Genomic DNA, 18,462 nt, shown 5'->3' with positions numbered 1-18,462 from the left:
CAGGCTCATCAGTGGCTGCAGGATAGCAACGTACCGCTGCGAACAAGTTCACTGTCGTCCCACGAGGTTTAGCTTATCACACGCATGTGCCTCCTACGCCATGTATCACCCCCCTGCACCCTGTTCACCTCACCCGAGAGGGGAGGAGGGAGGAAGAGCTTTCCTGCTGGAGTGATAAGACTGAAGTAAAACAGTTGTATAAGCCGTGGAGGCAGCGCTGCTGATATCAGCTCACTGTCACGGTGACAGTATTGTTGGATCTGGAGGTCTGAATTTCTGTTTGAATGCAAAGAAACGTGAGATGACAGAAGGTTTAGAGTTACACATCTCTGTAACCTATGTTCTCTTACATCAGCTCCTGATGCACGTCGCTCAATCACAGGAGTATGAAGTGTGTGCCCTGTGTCGGCTGAATCCTTTGCAGCAGCCAGGTTTCGATTCCCTTTGCAGCACGTTATCCCCCGTCTCTCCAGCTCTTTTCCTGTCTTCTTTTCTCCTCTGCTACATTAAAGGCAAAAAAGACCTTAAAAAAAAGCACCTTTATAAAAACAAAACACAAAGACTTCCACAGACGTCTTTCTTGCCTTAAAACGCACAAATCACTTAGTAAAATAGTGGCAACAACTGCAAAAGTGGGCAGTATTTTCAAAATAAAAAGTCATGATGCAAAGATTGGATTTGAGACGTGACGTTGAGCTTTTTTAACGTGAAGTAAAATCGTTAAAAGACCAGTTTGGAGCCACTGTAGATTATGTTTTAATTTTAGATCCATTTGTCAGATACTGACTCAGTGATACTTACTGTACGAGAAACTGTACCAGGAACTGGAATTTTCCCTCCCTGCTCTCCAATAGTAAAGATAATTTAAAATACATATTTTTAATCTCGTATTGTGTCTAACGTTAGTGTATCATAACATTTTAGGTGTCGAATTAATCTGCAGATGCTCTGGTTCAGATTTAGACCAAACTTTTCTATGAAGGTTAGTTTTTAAGTCACAATGAAGGCCAAAATGTAACTGTTAAATTCTGTTGTTTTAAGCTGAGATAATTCCCAGAAATGCTTTTTGCTCTGTGCTTTTTGTGACGCCATTTTGTTGAAGACTTGATCCACCTACCGGCTGCTTCACAGGAAAAAAGAAACAGCCAGTAAAACATTTTTTATTGATTATTTTAACAATTTTGAATCACTGCAACCACGAGAAGTCCTTGAGCATACAGACATAAATGTGCACAGAGGATATTAGGCTGACTGGTCCAGTAGTTTGCAAGATTAGCTTACACTGGAATTAAATTAAAAATGTAGGCTATATATTGTCTCATCTTAAATATTAATTTGAGGTTCTGTGAATCAACTAAGGGAGATGTTCATTTTCAATGATGCCGAGCATGAACTAAGACATCAAAAAACAAACCTAAAAAGAGCTCAAATCAGTGAAGAACTTGAAATAGAAATAAAGTTAGTAGGTGTATAGGTAAAATAATTCACAATCAATAAAAGCACTTCCTATGTCTTGAGAATAAGAATTAAAAGTAGGACAAAAAATGTAATTAAAAGAAAAAGTTTCACAGTAACATCATTAGGTCGCGCGTCATAAATAAAATAGTGGGTTTGATATTGTAAACAGGGTCGAACGAACCCTCAAGACCTATTTGTCATAAGATAACGTTTCATTTTCATGCTCACACCTTTACTTGGATGCAGTAATTTTATTTGCACACTGCGATAGAGTAACACTGGTGGTGTTAGCTTCACCTTACACACAGTAAATCCCTGCAGAACTGGTGCTGACGGCAGCACAGCAACACTCTCAGCTCTAACGGGATCAGGAAGGTGCTGCACCTGCAAGCCACGTTAACTGCAAGCCCCCGGGTTGTTATCAGAATATGACTCCTGCACAATCTCATTTGAGGGGTCCAAAAACCTACAAGTGTGGCCCATGAGGGTATATTCGCCGCTGCTAAAAGCAGACATGAAGCCGAGGTGAAAGGAGGAGAGGACAGATAACCCGGCGGCTTTCACACTCCTGAAGGTAAAGCATTTAATGTATGAAATGAGGTGGTAATGCAGAAGTGGCCGGCCTGGTGGCAGAGGCTAATGGGCATCGAGACAGTGTGAAAGTCTCTGCGGCGGCGGAGTCAATTTACCTGCTGCTCAAACCAGGTGGAGCCGACATTTCTGGAACAAATCAGCCACATAAAAGCTCCAAAACGGGGACAGCAGTCGTGTTTGCAGGAGTCAGGGAACACGTGATGTCTTATAAACCTCTGCTGAAGGTGGGGAAGGTGGGTGGGCTGCCAGAAATTGTGGAATTTGAAGTGCCCTCCAAGACGCTCAAGTGGTTGCACAGACATCCTGACGTTTTGCAAATGCGTCCTCGCACAATACACACAATATTGTGATTCACGCACCCAGTGCACTCAGCAGCGTCAGAGAAGCCCCAAATCTTAAATCTAACTGGCCGTAAGCTGTAGGCTCCCTGCCGAATGTGACGTAGCATGTGAGCGTGCCAAGCTGCAGACCGCTGTTGAGACCAGCAAACAACAAGCGAGTCACTTAAACAAAAGAATAAAAGAACTGAAGGCCGCCACGTCTCACCTGAGCAGCCGCAGCACGAACACAGCCACGAAGCCAACTATCTTCAACACTGCTGAAGGATATGTGACTCTGCCCTCTTTTACACCCCCCCTCCAACCCTGAAAATCCATCTGTGCGTGTGTTTTTTTTTTTTTTTCCTCTTCCCCTTTCTGTTAACGCACAGCCACACTCAGCTCGCTCAGCCATGGCAAACACGCACAGATCTGCGGCTATTTGCCTTCTCCTGATGCCCTTCTTGGTGCCACCTGGGTGCTCTAGTGGCTCCGAGGCGAAGATGTGCAGGACGTGGGCAAACTGTGTGCGAGTGCGAGTGTGTGTGTGTCAGTTTGTTTGTCTGCTGAGGGCATGAGCCATATTTTCAGGGAGAGGCTTGCAGTGTTTTATAAGTGTGTCAGAGTGTTAAACCTCACATCCTGAATCTGACAAGTTTATTAAAAGATGCAGGAGGTTTTAAAGTCCTGTTGTACTCTCATCTCCTCTGTAAACAAACATTTTAACAAAAAGTAGTTTTTTTGTCTTTTTTGAAAATTATATTTATTTGTCACACCTGTCCCCTTGTTGAAAAACAACCATGAAAATATTAAATATTAATATTTTTTTCTACTTTTTTACCAACTCCTACTCAGATTATACATATAAAATATTCATTCATTTTGAGGATTTTTAACCCTTTATATGCCATTTTCTTTACACGAGGTCACTGTCCAAAAAACAAGAATTATAAATTGCTTTCTATATAATAAATGTTGGATGGAATTTTGTTTTTCTAATTATCACAGTCTGGGATATGTGAATGATTAATCACAACAGCAATTTTGATGCATTATTATTTTTTGTGCAGTTTAAATTTTTCAATAAACACCGACACCTTTAAAATGTCGTTTCAATGGGGCGAGAGGGCGAGGTGTCGTAGAAGGCTGCCATTTGTGTATTTTAGGCCTGATTTAGGAGTGGCTTTAAAATTTCAAAAATATCACCAAAAATAAGGTTCTGACCAAATGTCATGCTATATGCATGAACACAGCCAGAGTTATCAAAAAATAAAAACTGAAAAATGACTGAAAAGGACGTTTTCTGTCCAAGCGGGACCGGAGGGTTAAAGGGAAAAACATTGTAATAATAACCCTCATCAAGATGGAAATTAATCATTATTAAAGATACGACTTTATTCCGCTCCATAAAAAGTGTAGTTCGTCAGAGAAAATTAAAAACAGCCACATTTTTGCACCTTCCCGCTCAAAGGTCATGTGTATTTCAAACATCTTAATTTCCCCTCAGTGCCTTTGTAGTCGCCGCCTTATTTAATTCCTGCAGAGCAAATAAATCAGCGGTGATAATCTGGCGTGCACATGGTTGCAACAAAAAGGCTTTGACCTGTCCAAAAGTCTTGTGTGTCATCATGCCCTTACCGTGAAGGAGCTTCCATTTTGTGAATGAGTCGAATTCAGACGACGGCGCCCAAGCCGTAGGTGTAATTTACTGATGATACCAATCTGACCTCATTGTATTTTCTTAAGTACCCGGGAATTAGTTTCCGAGGAGCTGCGCGGGGAGGTTTTATTCAGCGTGGAAGGGTCACAGGAGAGCCAGAGCCTTGATGAGACGGGATGATCAGGTTCTGTCTCTCTTAAGTCTCAAGGGTTTTCCTCTCTTCTCGGTATTAAAGGCTCCCTGATTGGACTCTGGACACCCTGCAGATGTTACCAGCTGGCAGAAAGGGGGCGAGTCACGTGAGCCCTCACCGTGCCTCGCGAGTTCTAATAAACGTGGGCGCACACATGCACGCCATTACATATGTTCGGCGGCGGAGATGCAAAGGAATCTACATATGCAGTTATTTCATCGCTCACCAAAGGGTGCAGTGATTAAAAGAAACATCAGTTTGCATGAAGAAACAATATTTGCAGAGGGAGAATGACATGAGAGAGGCTTTGAGGAAACATGTTTGTACTTTCTTTGGGCGGGAAGGCCTGTGATGAATTGAAAACAATTAAAAGTGAGTTTGTAGGGGCCCGTGAGTCAATTAATTTCACCCTGGCGGAGCAGTCAGGAGGCCACGCAGGAGGAGAGGTGGGATTGAAGGGAAAAACCCCCAGCGGTCTCTTAGCAACAGCATCCCCCTCCTCCTCCTCCTCCTCCTCCTCCTCAACATGTCAGAAACCTTTGCCCCCCTCCGGCTCCAGGAGGCGCGGGGAAAGTTTCCCTAGGTGTCTCTTACACCGCTGCCGCCCTGTGATTGGCTGAGGGCCTCCACTGGCTGTCAACCGCCTCCCTTAAGGGAACCTGGCAGATCTCAAGGAGAAGAAAAAACACAGAAGGGGGGAGAAAAATCAATTTTAAGCTCACATGCCCCACTGGGTGCCAAAGCCACTTCGGGGATACTGAAGGATGCCCGAGTTGACAGGATTTGACTTCCAGAGGTAGAGAGGTGACAAACTCTATCACGGGGAGAGGGCAGCGCGGAGGCCTGGGAGGGCTAACCTGTTCTCGGGGATGGCTGACCTGCCGTCGTATTGAACCTATCTATCTCTCAACACCACCATAGGTACCACAGGGGAATGTGAAAGTGAAGGGGAGGTGAAGAAAGTTGTTACTGGAAAGAGAGAGTGTAGCATGGCGAGGCAGGGAGGGAGGGAGGGAGGGAGGGAGGAAAAAAAGTGGCAGAATTCAGCGGTGTAAATGATGAATTACTTTTCATCAAGTGAAGGGAAACATACTCCGGAACAATCCAGAAAACGGAGCAGGGAGACTCTGACCTCGTGCTTCAGAGCAGCCAATATCTTCATTCAAGAAGACAACCATGAAATTACACAGAAAATGGGATTGTCATGAGCGGGCCCTTGAAAATCTTGGTGTACAGTCATTATGGCACGGGAAAGAGCCTTCATCCACACATCATACCCCGTAAGAGAAGGGAAGCAGGGTGTGTATCCGCAGGGACAGCTGCTAGAAATGAGAGGGTCGGGGTTAGTTTAATGAAAAGAACGATTCTACGTTTCCCCGTTTCTTCGCCGAGATATTCCACACACACTAAGTCTGGTATTAAGTTTACATGGAGACACATTATCCTGTAAAGGGCCCCGTGTTTTATTTGTAGACGTCCACATGCAGCCTGGAAGGAGTGTTAACAAATGTTGGCGAGGCGGTGTAATTAAAGGGAGACGGTTGTTTCTCTCACATATGAGAAATCACACACACACACCCAAAAAAAAAAAAAAAAAAGGTTTCGTGAGCAGATGCGTGCACGGAGAACACGGCGCCTAATGAGCAATCAGATAATAATTAGGAAAACCAAAGCAGAGGAAATATGAGCGCGGCTTTGAATACAAGATGTTCAGGTTAACCTCTGAAACAACTTGGAAGAGGAAGTTTTGAACATTCATAAAACCTTTCCAGTGTGTCCAAATCACTTACTTGTACATGTGGACATTAATTTATAACTGAACAATTTGGAAGAAGGGTTTGATACATTCATGCATAATTTCATGACACACTCACACTAATATATAACCATAATTACAAACTATACAATGACTGTAAAATATGCAGAGAATGATTTAAAAACCTGGTTAATTGACTCCTCGTGTGGATCTTCATTTGCATGACAAGTCGTTTCTTTAAAAAGATTTAGATGTGCATCTTATTGATTTGCAGGAAAGACCTGAAAGAGTAAATATTAAAAGTTGAGTTCTCTATCCATCATGTCACGGAGAGGAGTCTGTTTGCTCCCACACACGGCGGGAAACCAAAGTGAGGAAGCTCCCTGTTTATACTGGTGTCGTATATGTAGCAGATATGTTGAAACTTTAGGTTTCACCAATGCTGTGGTTAACCTGGTTAGGTTTAGGCAGAAAAGCAACTTAATTATGCAAAGGAAAAGATAATGTTTTGGTTTAAGATCCCTGTTTTGCATTGTCACAGTAAAAGCCCTGCTCTTTGGGGCACTATCCCTACCGAACCCCCAGGTTTTGAGCCCTGAATTGCCACTGGAAAAACATTGACAGGTCTCAACAAACGCCCACATTTTGAACCTAAAAAGAAGATAACATACTGATGAGTTGCCACAAGATCCCCATGTTTTGAGCCTAAAAAACTGCTAGAAATACACCAATGGTTCACCACAAAACCCCCATGTTTTGAGCCTAAAATGCCGCTGGAAAAACATTGACAGGTCTCAACAAACGCCCACATTTTGAACCTAAAAAGAAAATAGAAAAACAATGACCAGTCGCTACAAAACCTACACATTTGTAGCCTAAAAGTCTGCTAGGAACACATTAATGGTCACTGCAAAAACCCAACATTTAGAGCCTACAAAGCCGATAGAAAAACACTGACGGATTACTGCAAAACCCCCACATTTGGAACATATAAAGAACATAAAAAAAACACTGACTGGTCACTACAAAACCCCCACATTTGTAGCCTAAAAAGCCGCTGAAAACATACCAATGCGTTGCTATGGAACGCCCACATTTGAAGCCTAAAAAGCCACTAGAAACACACTGGTCAAAACCATTAGGTCTGGTGTCTAAAAAGCCACAGCAAGAACACTGACAGGTCACTACAAAACACCCACATTTAGAGCCTAAAAAGCCGCTGAAAACATATCAAAACATTGCTACAAAACACCCACGACTGGAGCATAAAAAGCGGCTGGAATAACACTCATGGGTTGCTCCAAAACACCCATATTTAGAGCCTAAAAAGTAACTGGAAAGTGATAGATTAAAAAACAGAAAAGCAAACTGATGGGTCGTTACAAAACACCCATGTTTGGAGCCTAAAAAGCTGCTAGAAGCACACCAGTGGGTTGAAACTCTTTGGTTTGGAGTCTAAAAAGCCACAGGAGGAACACTGACAGGCTACTACAAAACACCCGCTTTGGAGCCCAAAAATCCGTTGAAAACATATCAACGTGTTGCTACAAAACACCCACGATTGCAACATGAAAAGCTGCTGGAAAAACACTGATAGGTTGCTACAGAACACCCATATTTAGAGCCTACAAAGAAACTGGAAAGTCACAGATGTGTCACGATAAAACATCGTTCAGAGTCTAAAAAGCTGCTGAAAAAACACTAACGGGTTGCTACAAAACCCTCATGTTTAAAACCTAAAAAGTGGATACAAACACTGACAGGTTGCTACAAAGCACCCACATTTGGAGCCTAAAAAGTAACTGGAAAGTCACAGACAGGTTGCTATAAAACATCGTTCAGAGCCTAAAAAGCTGCTGAAAAAACACTAACAGGCGCGACAAAACCCTCATGTTTGAAACCTAAAAAGCGGATACAAAACACTGACAGGTTGCTACAAAACACCCATGATTGGTGCATAAAAAAAATGCTAGAAAAACACTGATGGGTTGCTACAAAACACCCACATTTAGAGCCTGAAAAGTAACTGGAAAGTCCCTAACAGGCTGCTACAAAACCCTCATGTTTGAAACCTAAAAAGCAGATACAAAACACTGACAGGTTGCTACAAAACACCCATGATTGGAGCATAAAACAACGCTGGAAAAACACTGACGGGTTGCTACAATACACCCACATTTAGAGCCTGAAAAGTAACTGGAAAGTCCCTAACAGGCTGCTACAAAACCCTCATGTTTGAAACCAAAAAAGCGGATACAAAACACTGACAGGTTGCTACAAAACACCCATGATTGGAGCATAAAAAAATGCTGGAAAAACACCCCCCCCCCCAAAGCTGCTAGACACACGGCAGTGGTTTCTTCTGCTGACTGGACTACTATAGAATCACCACAGGGTTTATGAATAAAATATGCTTAATTAATTGTCAGATACGAGCCTGTAAGTGACGTCCATCTCTGCGTCCACAGTTACAGCTACAAAATCATGTTTCCTCTTCTAATTGTATTCTTTATTTCGAGTTTTAGATGGTGGTAAAAATGCAATTTCAGGGTGTTTTTTTGCCTAACCAGATATAAATGTACAAATAAATCTTGAAAGCCTTTGAACACCATTTAATTTAAATGTATTATATATCTTTGGTGGTGGCAGGTTCAATACAGAATGATCAGTACTGGCCTTGAACTCTGTACCAGACAAACTTTAAGACATGATCTCTTTAATCATGAATTATACAGATGCATGGGGATTTTCCATGGAGGCCAGTGTGAGATATATGGCTGACAGCAGCATATGCACATCATACTGAAGCTATACATTTAGAACAAGAGATGCATTGTTTCCAGTGTGAATGTCGTTTTTCATGGAAGGGTGAAGAAGTTGAGGAGAATCCTGTTTACCATAGAAAAGTAGAAACTGGGGAGAGTTGGGGGCGGGGTGGGAGCGGGAGTGGGGGGCTATCTCCAAATTCTTCCCCCTGAATGCCGGCTGTACTCTCAAAGCACAGAATTAACGAGACGAAGAAAAAATAGGACTCGGCGGCGGAGAAGCGATGTGTCCGTGGAAAGTATTTTGAAGGATCTGTAATTTTCAAAGTGCTCTGCATTTAAATGTCCCTTTTATTCCTAAACAGCCTTAAGACACTTTTCAAACTGCTCGATTCACATAATTAGATGGGGCCAACAGATGACTCTCTCACTGTGCCACACAGCCATTAGAAAAGGGGTCATTCTCTTTGCAGAATGGCTACTGTTCTCACTTGTCATTAATTTGCCACTTCAAAGCAGCGAGAGCATGTGACACCGCCGACAAATGAAATAAGTTACACTTATCTCAAACAGCCACCATTACAGCTGCAAACTTTTCAACTCCAATCACACTCTCGCTTTTTAACAGTCCTTTCAAAGCGCGCTTATGTCCTCCAGTTTAAGATGGCATGTCAGGGGAAAAAAAAAAAAAAACAAAAAGCTGCAGTGGAAATCAAAAACTCGTATCATCCTCTCTGCTCAGTCTCCACTGGATGGGGTTCGTGAGTGGGGGAATTCATTTTCCTGCCAGCAGAATTAGAAGCGACGCACACCTCAGACTTATAATGCCATATTTCAAATGCTCCAACTTTTGTCAGGTCAATCTTGGTCGCTGTGAATGTGCTCTGTCTGTGCAGTTTTAGCCAAGACAAAGTACATTCATAGCTTACTTTGCTTCACTTTACTTTATTGTCCCTTCAGGGGAAACTGGCCTTGCAGCAGCCATTAAAAATACAACAGAAGACGTGCTTCAAACAACTTATAAGATGAGATGAAGCTGCCTAAGAACACTGTTGCCCGTATTACACGTTGATTAAAAATAGTTCATGAGCTTGTTTTTCAGATTATATAACACAAATGGAGCACACGTTTCCAGACATGAGCACATCCCACTGTGGACAAACATGTATTCACTTATTTCATAGATGGCAAACATGTGGACGATATGAATTTAAATGCGGCGATACATTGTATGGATTATTTATAGACCAAGATGTTTCAAATAATAGTGAGCTTAAAGGGATAGTTTGGATGTTTAAAACTGGGGTTACATGGGGTGCTTTGCTATAGTCAGTGTATTACTTTGGAGAAGCGGACAGGAGTACTGCCACTGAAGCTAAGCAATGTCCAGCTGTGGATGGGGGTCATCGGCAAAATCCATTTTAACCACATAAAAATCACTGCTCTACATTGCCATTAGACAGCAGTTTCCAAAGGGGCACTGAAACCTTTGTATTGTTGTCTTTAAAGCCCGACTCCATTGAGAAAAACAGTGGAGGTTGGTTATTTTGCGTGTGTTGTTGTGTGAATTTGGTGTTTTAAAGGGTAAGTTCAGACTAACGAAAGTCACACAATGTGACAAACCCGTCCTGCACAGGTCTGAGTTTCATTTTCACCCGCTCTCAAACTGGAACTGTGACATATATATGTACATGTCTTACTATATAATGACGAAAACTCTGTGTGTGTGTGTGTGTTCCACGTTTTTCTCCTCACTGACTTGGTCAATCCATGTGAAATTTGGCACAGTGGTAGAGGGTCATGGGAGGATGCCAATGAAGCAATATTACATCAATTGGCCAAAGGGGGGCGCTATAGCAACCAATTGAAATGTCAAACTTTGAATGGGCATATCTCATGCCCCGTATGTGGTAGAGACATGAAACTTTGCACAGAGATGCCTCTCCTCATGAGGAACACATTTGCCTCAAGAACCCATAACTTCCGCTTATATAGATTTTCCACCATTTTGAATTTTTTGAAAAACACTTCAAATGGATCTCTTCCTAGGAAGTTTGAGCGATCTGCATGAAACTGGGTGAACATAATCTAGGGAGCAATATCTAAAGTTCCCTCTTGGCAAAAGTTGGAAAACTTCCTAAAACTGAGCTTCTATAAGGCAATGAATATTGCGGAGGGCGTGGCTCATCACATAAAGGTGTAGAACATCTCAAGGGTTTCAGCCATCACCACGCAACTTTGTAGGCATATGACCACACATAATCTGAGGGGACCCCTCCATTATTGACCCCATCAAACAAAATGGGGGCGCTAGAGAGCTCATTTCTTACCTAGGCCTAACCGCCATATGGATTTTTACTAAACTTGGTAGATATGTAGAACAGGACGCCTCAAGGTGACTGGAGAAATTTAACTCTAATTGGCAACTGGGTGGCGCTATAACAACAGAAAAATGCTTCAAAATGGCTAAAATGCGACCGATCGCTGTGGCTCCCCCTGTGTCCGAATCCTATAATTCTCTAATCACCACGCACTGTTTAAATAATTCAGGCAGGCAGCTTGTTTGAAGTGGTCTTTTTGGGACATTTCATCCGTGTAAAGATAATATATTTTAAATATAAATATTCTAAACGAAGGTAATTCAGGAAGCACTAACAGTGCCTGTTAGTAATGCATCGGAATGAAGTTGCTCTCATATTCCAGGTAACGTAGGAGACAAAATCGACTCACAAAGTCCACCGTCAGAGGATTAAAACATTCAACAGATTATGATTGTCATTATATTTTTATATATTTATCATCCAACACCTGCAACGCGACCCACCTGTTCTTTTCTTTCAACTAGAACAAACCCAGAAATAAAATTAAGACAAAAATCACCCCTGGGTCACCTTTCTTGAAGCCTTTCCAATGCAGCACTCTGGCAGGAGATCAGCAGCTACCATGTTCAGTGAGCTAAAATGTTTATGTCAATGGAGTCTGGTGGCTTTGACGAGAGTGTAGATGGCGAACTGAAGCCGTTAACAGGTTCCTCATTGGATCGGATTGTCTGCGGTGAGGTAAGCGGTAAAAATATTCTTTAAAAATGATACTCCTGCCTGCTTCTCCAAACTCAACTGCAGGTAATATGCTGACTATGGATGAATACCTCACACAACCCCACTTCAAGACATCCAGACCGTCCCTTTAATCCAATGTCAATGTATTTCCCATGACATGAACATGAAAAGACCATCTCTAACCTGCACCTGGCAGCTCAAGTAAACACGTCGATATTTGCGTACCTTTTACAGAATCAGTTTGTTTCTTGGTCTCAGTATCTAAGTTGAGGCCCGTTGTAGCTGCATGCAGCACAATGCCTTTCTGTCCTGAGCAGCAGTTTATCAGTATCCCCTCCCCTTGTCTTCACACATAGCTCTTTGTCAGTGGACCGCTGCACCACCGAGGCCCAAGTTTGAATCCCGCCAAGGTTTCCTCTTTCCTACCCAGAATGTTTGAAATGCTATCAAAGAGTTGGCGTCCTCATCAAAGAGGTAAACTTTAAAGGCTTCCACCTTTGCCGTTGCCTCTCCCCCCGCCTTGTCTTCCTTTAATCTGGCAGGGGTTTGGCAGTCAAAGGTAAATAAGTGTGAAATGGGACATGTGTTTTCCATCCTTTTCCTTTGTCACACATGTTCTCCTCTCTCCATGATTAACATTCCACCTACTCCAGGTCCCCTTTCTTGGCGATGTGCGGGCCTCGCGCAGGTCGGCCTGCCAAAACACTCCCTGGCCACCTGGAATTACAGAGCGTTCAAAGCCTACACTTCCTGTCCATCTGAAATCCATTGAGCCTATCAGAAGCCCCCCCAAGTGTAGGATGACAAGATTCTGGCATATATATTTATTCTGGAAGACTTTGCTCTTTCTGATCGACTGTTTATTGGTCTTCATTAGACAGTGGTAATTATTTGAATAATAAGCCAACAAAGATGAATCCTCCTTGAATTCAAAGCTGCGGCTCTGATCGGTGCCAGCGGCAGCGTCTTGAGAACATCATGAGACAGGAAATAAAATAGGGGCAAAAGGATAAACAAATTTTTCAAATTACCCAGTTCTTGAGTCACATGAAAAAACAGAAAAGTCTTTTTTCCCCCTCGTCTAAAAAAGCAATATTCCTTCACCGTGTTTTCAGGCACAGGATGGGAAGAGCAGACTGCTTGAGATTTCCCTCGCCGTCAGCAGCCGCCAAGTGAGTACAGGCCTGCCTTGGGGCCTGAGGTTGGCAGCGGCATGCCAGTTGTTTTGTTTACCTTCCTCCCAATGTCCAAGAGACGTGCTGTCAGAGGTCTTTAACAAAACCAATCTCCGAGTGCTACTGGTGCCTGTGTTTATTTATTTATTTCATTGTTTGTTTTGGCATGCCAGTCACATTTGGGACTGTCTAAACAACTCCAGACGTCCAAAAATTGTTTGATGGACATGGGCTGTGTTTCATGATGAAAGGCTATGATTTTTAAAAGGCACTGATGGGATTATTACCGCACTTCAGGCCGCTCTGCTAACGGCAATAGAGAGCCCCTCAATGAGTGGCACGACTGGCGTTTTCTGTCGTCTTTGATGCGTTTAGGTTTTCTGACAGCCTTTTTAGGGTGTGCTGTACATCATCTGCCATAAGTGAGGTGATGCAGGGCACAGAGGAAAGTGACTGCACTCAGTTTTCCAAATCATTTCCACATGGGGACCCGCCGTTGTTCCAACAGCACTAAATTCCGAAACCCTGCTAGTCCGAAAAATGTCCCATTGGACTCAAAGCTCATTATCCCAAATCTTCCAGTGCTCCAAAGTCCTGTTTCTCCAAAAATACACAGTCCCTGCAGTTAGGCAGTTAGTTACGTTCGTGTAAACCACTAATATGGTACATTTGTATATTTTGTAGCGGACATTGTGCTGAAGGTCTGCTTAAGTTCAGACACAAAACCACTTAGGAAAAGATTGAGTTTGGCTTAAAGCAGCAGGTTTGGTGGCACACGAGCTGCTCGAAAAAACAGGGGTGTGTGGCTCAAACGTGGCTTGGAATGCTGCAAGGTGTTGGTAAAAACACCTGAACTCAGTGGCTCAGATGCTGCTGAGAAACACCCCAAAGGGTTGGTAATAGAGCTTAGATCGGGCCCAAAAACTCCAGCCCGACCCCACCCGAGTCCGTGCATGTTCTCTCCGAGCCCGGCCTGTCCCTTTAACTGTAATTATGAGCCCGAGCCCGGTTTAAACCCGGACGTGGACACTGAAGGCTGACTCTCGTCTTTCTTTCCATGGCAAGTCTTCGTCATGTGCCTCTTAACTGTCAAGGTCCCCGTCTTTTTGCTGTCATATACCAGCATCGCGTTGCACTTGGTATACTCGACGAAGCCGACACACACGTCGTCACCGTCTATGACTCACATATGCGGCCCACCCCCAAGGTGTGATAAGTAGTTGGTTCCATAGCCTAGGTCTATTATGAGGAGCCCGACCCGTCTGAAATTACGGCCTAGTCGGGTTCGGGCTCGGGCAGAGAATCTAAGCTCTACACTGGGAAACCTTGGCTCAAATAGTGCTGGGAAACGCTGCGAAGAATCACTAAAACACCTGAGATCAGTGGCTCAAGTGATACTGGGAATCACCACATGGGGTCTTTAAAAATACCCATAATCAGTGGCTCAGAACGGAAAAATGCACGGGACCGTTGGATCAGACGCCACTGGGAAACACTGCCAATAGTCAGGAAAAAAACCAAACATGGGATTGGTGGCTCAGACACCGCGAAGAAATGCACTGAAGGGTCAGTTAAAGTATCTGAGATTGTTGTCTCCAACGCTGCTGGGAAATGGGGCAAAGGGTCGGTAAAAGCACCCTAAATTTGGTGGCTCAGATGCTGCCGGGAAACACAGTGAGTGATCTGTAAAAACACCTGGGACTGGTGGTTCAAACGCAACTGAGTAACACTGCGAATGGTCTTTGAAATGGCTGTTTTTTGTGGGATAACTGGCTGTATGAAAAACGGGCTTTCGGTCCAACGATGAAATGGCGTGGCACCTTGAATGTGGGGGGAAAAAAATCTGATGTCCATTTTGTTTTGTAGCTTTCTCTTGATAATTTCTGTCATTCTGAAACACAGGAAACTGCCTCAAACAGTTTGTTTATCTTGGATAACTCACTTGTCATACAGGGTGTTTTTTAAACACACCTTAATCTGTAATCATTTTCAGCTATCATCCATTTTGCAAGAGCAGAGTGTGTGTTTTTTTTCTCATGGCAAATCTCTTAATTTGGAACAAAACAGCTCGCATGTCCTTGAAAAGGATTCAGGAGCCGCTCAGGTCATTATTTTAAATCACAGCCATGTTCTCTTCCATTCGTTTGGAAGCGAGCTGCTATTCTCCCGTCCCTGAGAGCTTACCTCCATATTTTGAGTCCTTGTACCTTGGCAGGCGGGTCCAACCATATGGCAGAACTAAGTGTCGATTATCAACCAATCTCATATATCACACACACATCCGATAAAGCCGGATATTCATCACTCGTGTAGCACTTTGTGTGTGTGTGTGTTTTTTTTTTATTTCCCGCACTCACTGTTAAGTAATGACAGATGAACAGCCTACCTACAGCTTCACTGATCCAGAAATATCAAATGTGTTTCCGGGCTGTGCCAATAGTCTGTCTTTTTGTCATTGAGTCACAAATGTTACATGCTGGTTGCAGAAGTATTGCATTTGACACATAATTACAGTTTGTTATTTTGATCTCAGGGTGTAACGGGACTTTTGCCTGCAGTATAATCCCGGAAACATTATGGAAATAACAGCGGGGCTGAGATAATTTCTGTGTTTTACAAAATTCCAACTGTTAGAAAAATATTGAGGATGGATTTGAAAAGAACCTGGAAAGGTGAGGGAAAAGCAAAATACTATAGAGCTTGTTTTTCTAAGGGAAAAATCGACTTGTACAAATGTAGGTAAGAGTAGTTTGCTGTTCCCAAACATAATCTGAAATATGCAACAGCCTCAGCATGTATATGCGAGCATACATTATCATATGTCATGTCATGATGATCAAAAAGCTTAATGAGTGACACAGATATGATGATTACCTATGTGCCCGTCTTTGTACGGCAGCAGAAAGCCTGCTTCAGTTATTAATGCGGCACTTAATTAGTCATAATTTTATACAACTAATTTACTCAGGACGCATTAAATAAACATAGATGTCTAATTAGAATATTGTGTTAAACTTGTTGGATGGAGCGCCGGCATGCACACACTGGCAAACACACACACTCTCTCTCGCAGACATGCTGTGTTCATTATCAGGCGAATACCTTAGCAACTGATACTGCCTTGAGCATAATAGAGCGAGAGTGATTTGCATACACAAATACTCCTATGCTTTGTATGTATGCCTTTCATACATTAACAGTGCAAGTGCAGAATAAGCTCTAATTCCTGGATCAGCAGGAATGTAAGCAAATATTACGGAGGTCAAAGGTTAAAGCCACAATACCGTGACAGCAGATGTTTGTTTGTTTTGTGTTTTTTTTTTTTGTGCTGAATAAGCTCCAGTGTTTGCATTTGTAAGCTTCACTCTCTTGTCCTGGCTGTTGCTGATGTCTTTAGGAGTGTTTTCATTCATTCATTTTATCACTTACAACCACAGCAGGGTAATGAAGACCCCTGTAGCATCGCGTGACGTTGCTGTGTCCCGGCTAAAAAGTTGCACATGAACACACCGCAAAGACTCAGCTGATGGCCAACCTGCATGTACGTTCTGCGCTTGCGTGAGAGGAAATAACCCTCCACACCAGCAGATGGCGTTAGTCTGTAATTGTCATTTGAAAAGGGAAACCAGAAGGTCGTCATGATGCATCAGTATTTACTGTGCGCCAGTGAACAATACGACAAACCATCAGGAATGTTTTTGCTTTCTGACTTTAGCTTTTTGTTTACTTTCCTCACTTCCATTTCTCTTCTCGTGCACTGAACTGAACTGCCAGTCAGAGTGATTCATTTACTGATGGGCTCCGCTGTCTCTGACAAAGATTCACCATGCTGAATCACCCCAAAAATAGCAGACAAGGGGGCAGCGGTGCAAGACAGCGGTGCAAGACATACCCGAAAAACTCGGGTGCTCAACCAGTGGCCGATGGCTGACCGTCAGCTGGGTAAAATTTTAAAATAATAGATATGATCATGAAACCTCCTCAGGTGATTAATTATAATAGTAGGGAAAAAATGTATTACAAGTTTTTAAAATTTTTATGTTTGATTAAGCAAATGAGGCATTGTCTCATTAAATATGTGCTCATTTGCATATGTTTTAGGAAGATAAACATCTGAACATCTGATGAAGCCAGGTGCAAAATTCTTTTTTCATTTTGTTTACATATAAGATGAAAAAAAATACAGAGGGATTTAATAAGGATATCTGCTTTTATTACCGAGAAAATCAAAATACACTGTCCATAGCCTTAAAAAAAAACAATTTTCGCCGTATTTTTTGGGAATAAAATGTCACATAAATCAGGCTAGGAATGATTTATCAACAAATCCCTGTGTAAATATCTTCACACTATAGCTAGGTGTATAACTGGTAAGTTTGGTGAACATAGGTGCTACAGAGGCTCAGATGTTGGACTTGGAGTATGACAAAAAACTCATTTTGAGAAAACGGCATTCAAAGATTTACATAATAATAATACAAGTAGACAAAATGTAATAAAACAAATGCCTGAATGTGTAATTTGAATCTTTATAGCAGTTAGAAAGAATACACATTCAAGGAGTAAACTAGTCCAAAATCTCAAAGTTTCTGCCTGCCATGTCTCGCTTCAAGGCATAAAAAAATACAACACTGGTGAAACATCTATCAGATACGAAAATAACTTGAATTACATTGCAAACAAAAAATTGTCTCCAGTTCACTACTACAAATAAATTCTGCCACGCAAACGGCTCCATTCCCAAAACACGGCTCGAGTGCACCGTAAAACAGAATTCCAGTAAAGTGCAGAAAGTATAAATTCACAGAAATTTTCAGGTCATTTTACAGTGTTTTCCCAAAATTATGACAATCAAAAACCTTAAATTTAGTGATGGCACTTAAATAATGAACAGAAAAAACAGTTATTTTACAGATTTCTCCTGAATTATGAGAAGAAATTCCCTTAAATTAAGTGAAAAATGGTGAAATGACTGGCAGCAGCGGCCACCAAACAAAAAATGTAAAATTAAAGTAAAATAACGAATTTCAAATAAAGTGCAAAAACAATACAGTTCTAGACATTTTCATTAAAGGTTTAAAAGAGTGTCTTATAATTATTTATTCACAATAATGTAAGAACTCAGATGTTACGGACATTTTTCAACCATAAAATGTCCCACTCAGGTCATTTGTTGGTCTTTATAGAACTATTTTAAAGGATCCTTGTTCGTGGTGTTTGTTAATGTTGTAAGATAAAACCTGCATCTCTGGTGTGACACAAACAAATATTTAAAAATAAGATGATAAAAAAAACCTAATATAATATGTGAATTTTCGTTTACACACAGATTTTGTCTCGCTTGTTGCTTTCATTTCCAACATACAAATCTAAAAGGAACAGTGCAACACAGTGTTTAAAGGGGAGGTGCATTAAGCTATGGCTTCGGTCTACAGCTTTTCAGTCAGTAAAACTTACTTTGCTTTGTCTCTGCTCCAAAAATAAT

Source organism: Epinephelus fuscoguttatus, linkage group LG24 (assembly GCF_011397635.1).
Source record: "Epinephelus fuscoguttatus linkage group LG24, E.fuscoguttatus.final_Chr_v1".
In the NCBI taxonomy this organism is placed as follows: Eukaryota; Metazoa; Chordata; class Actinopteri; order Perciformes; family Serranidae; genus Epinephelus; species Epinephelus fuscoguttatus.
The sequence above is the reverse complement of the archived record's forward strand: the minus strand, read 5'-3'. Positions refer to the sequence as shown.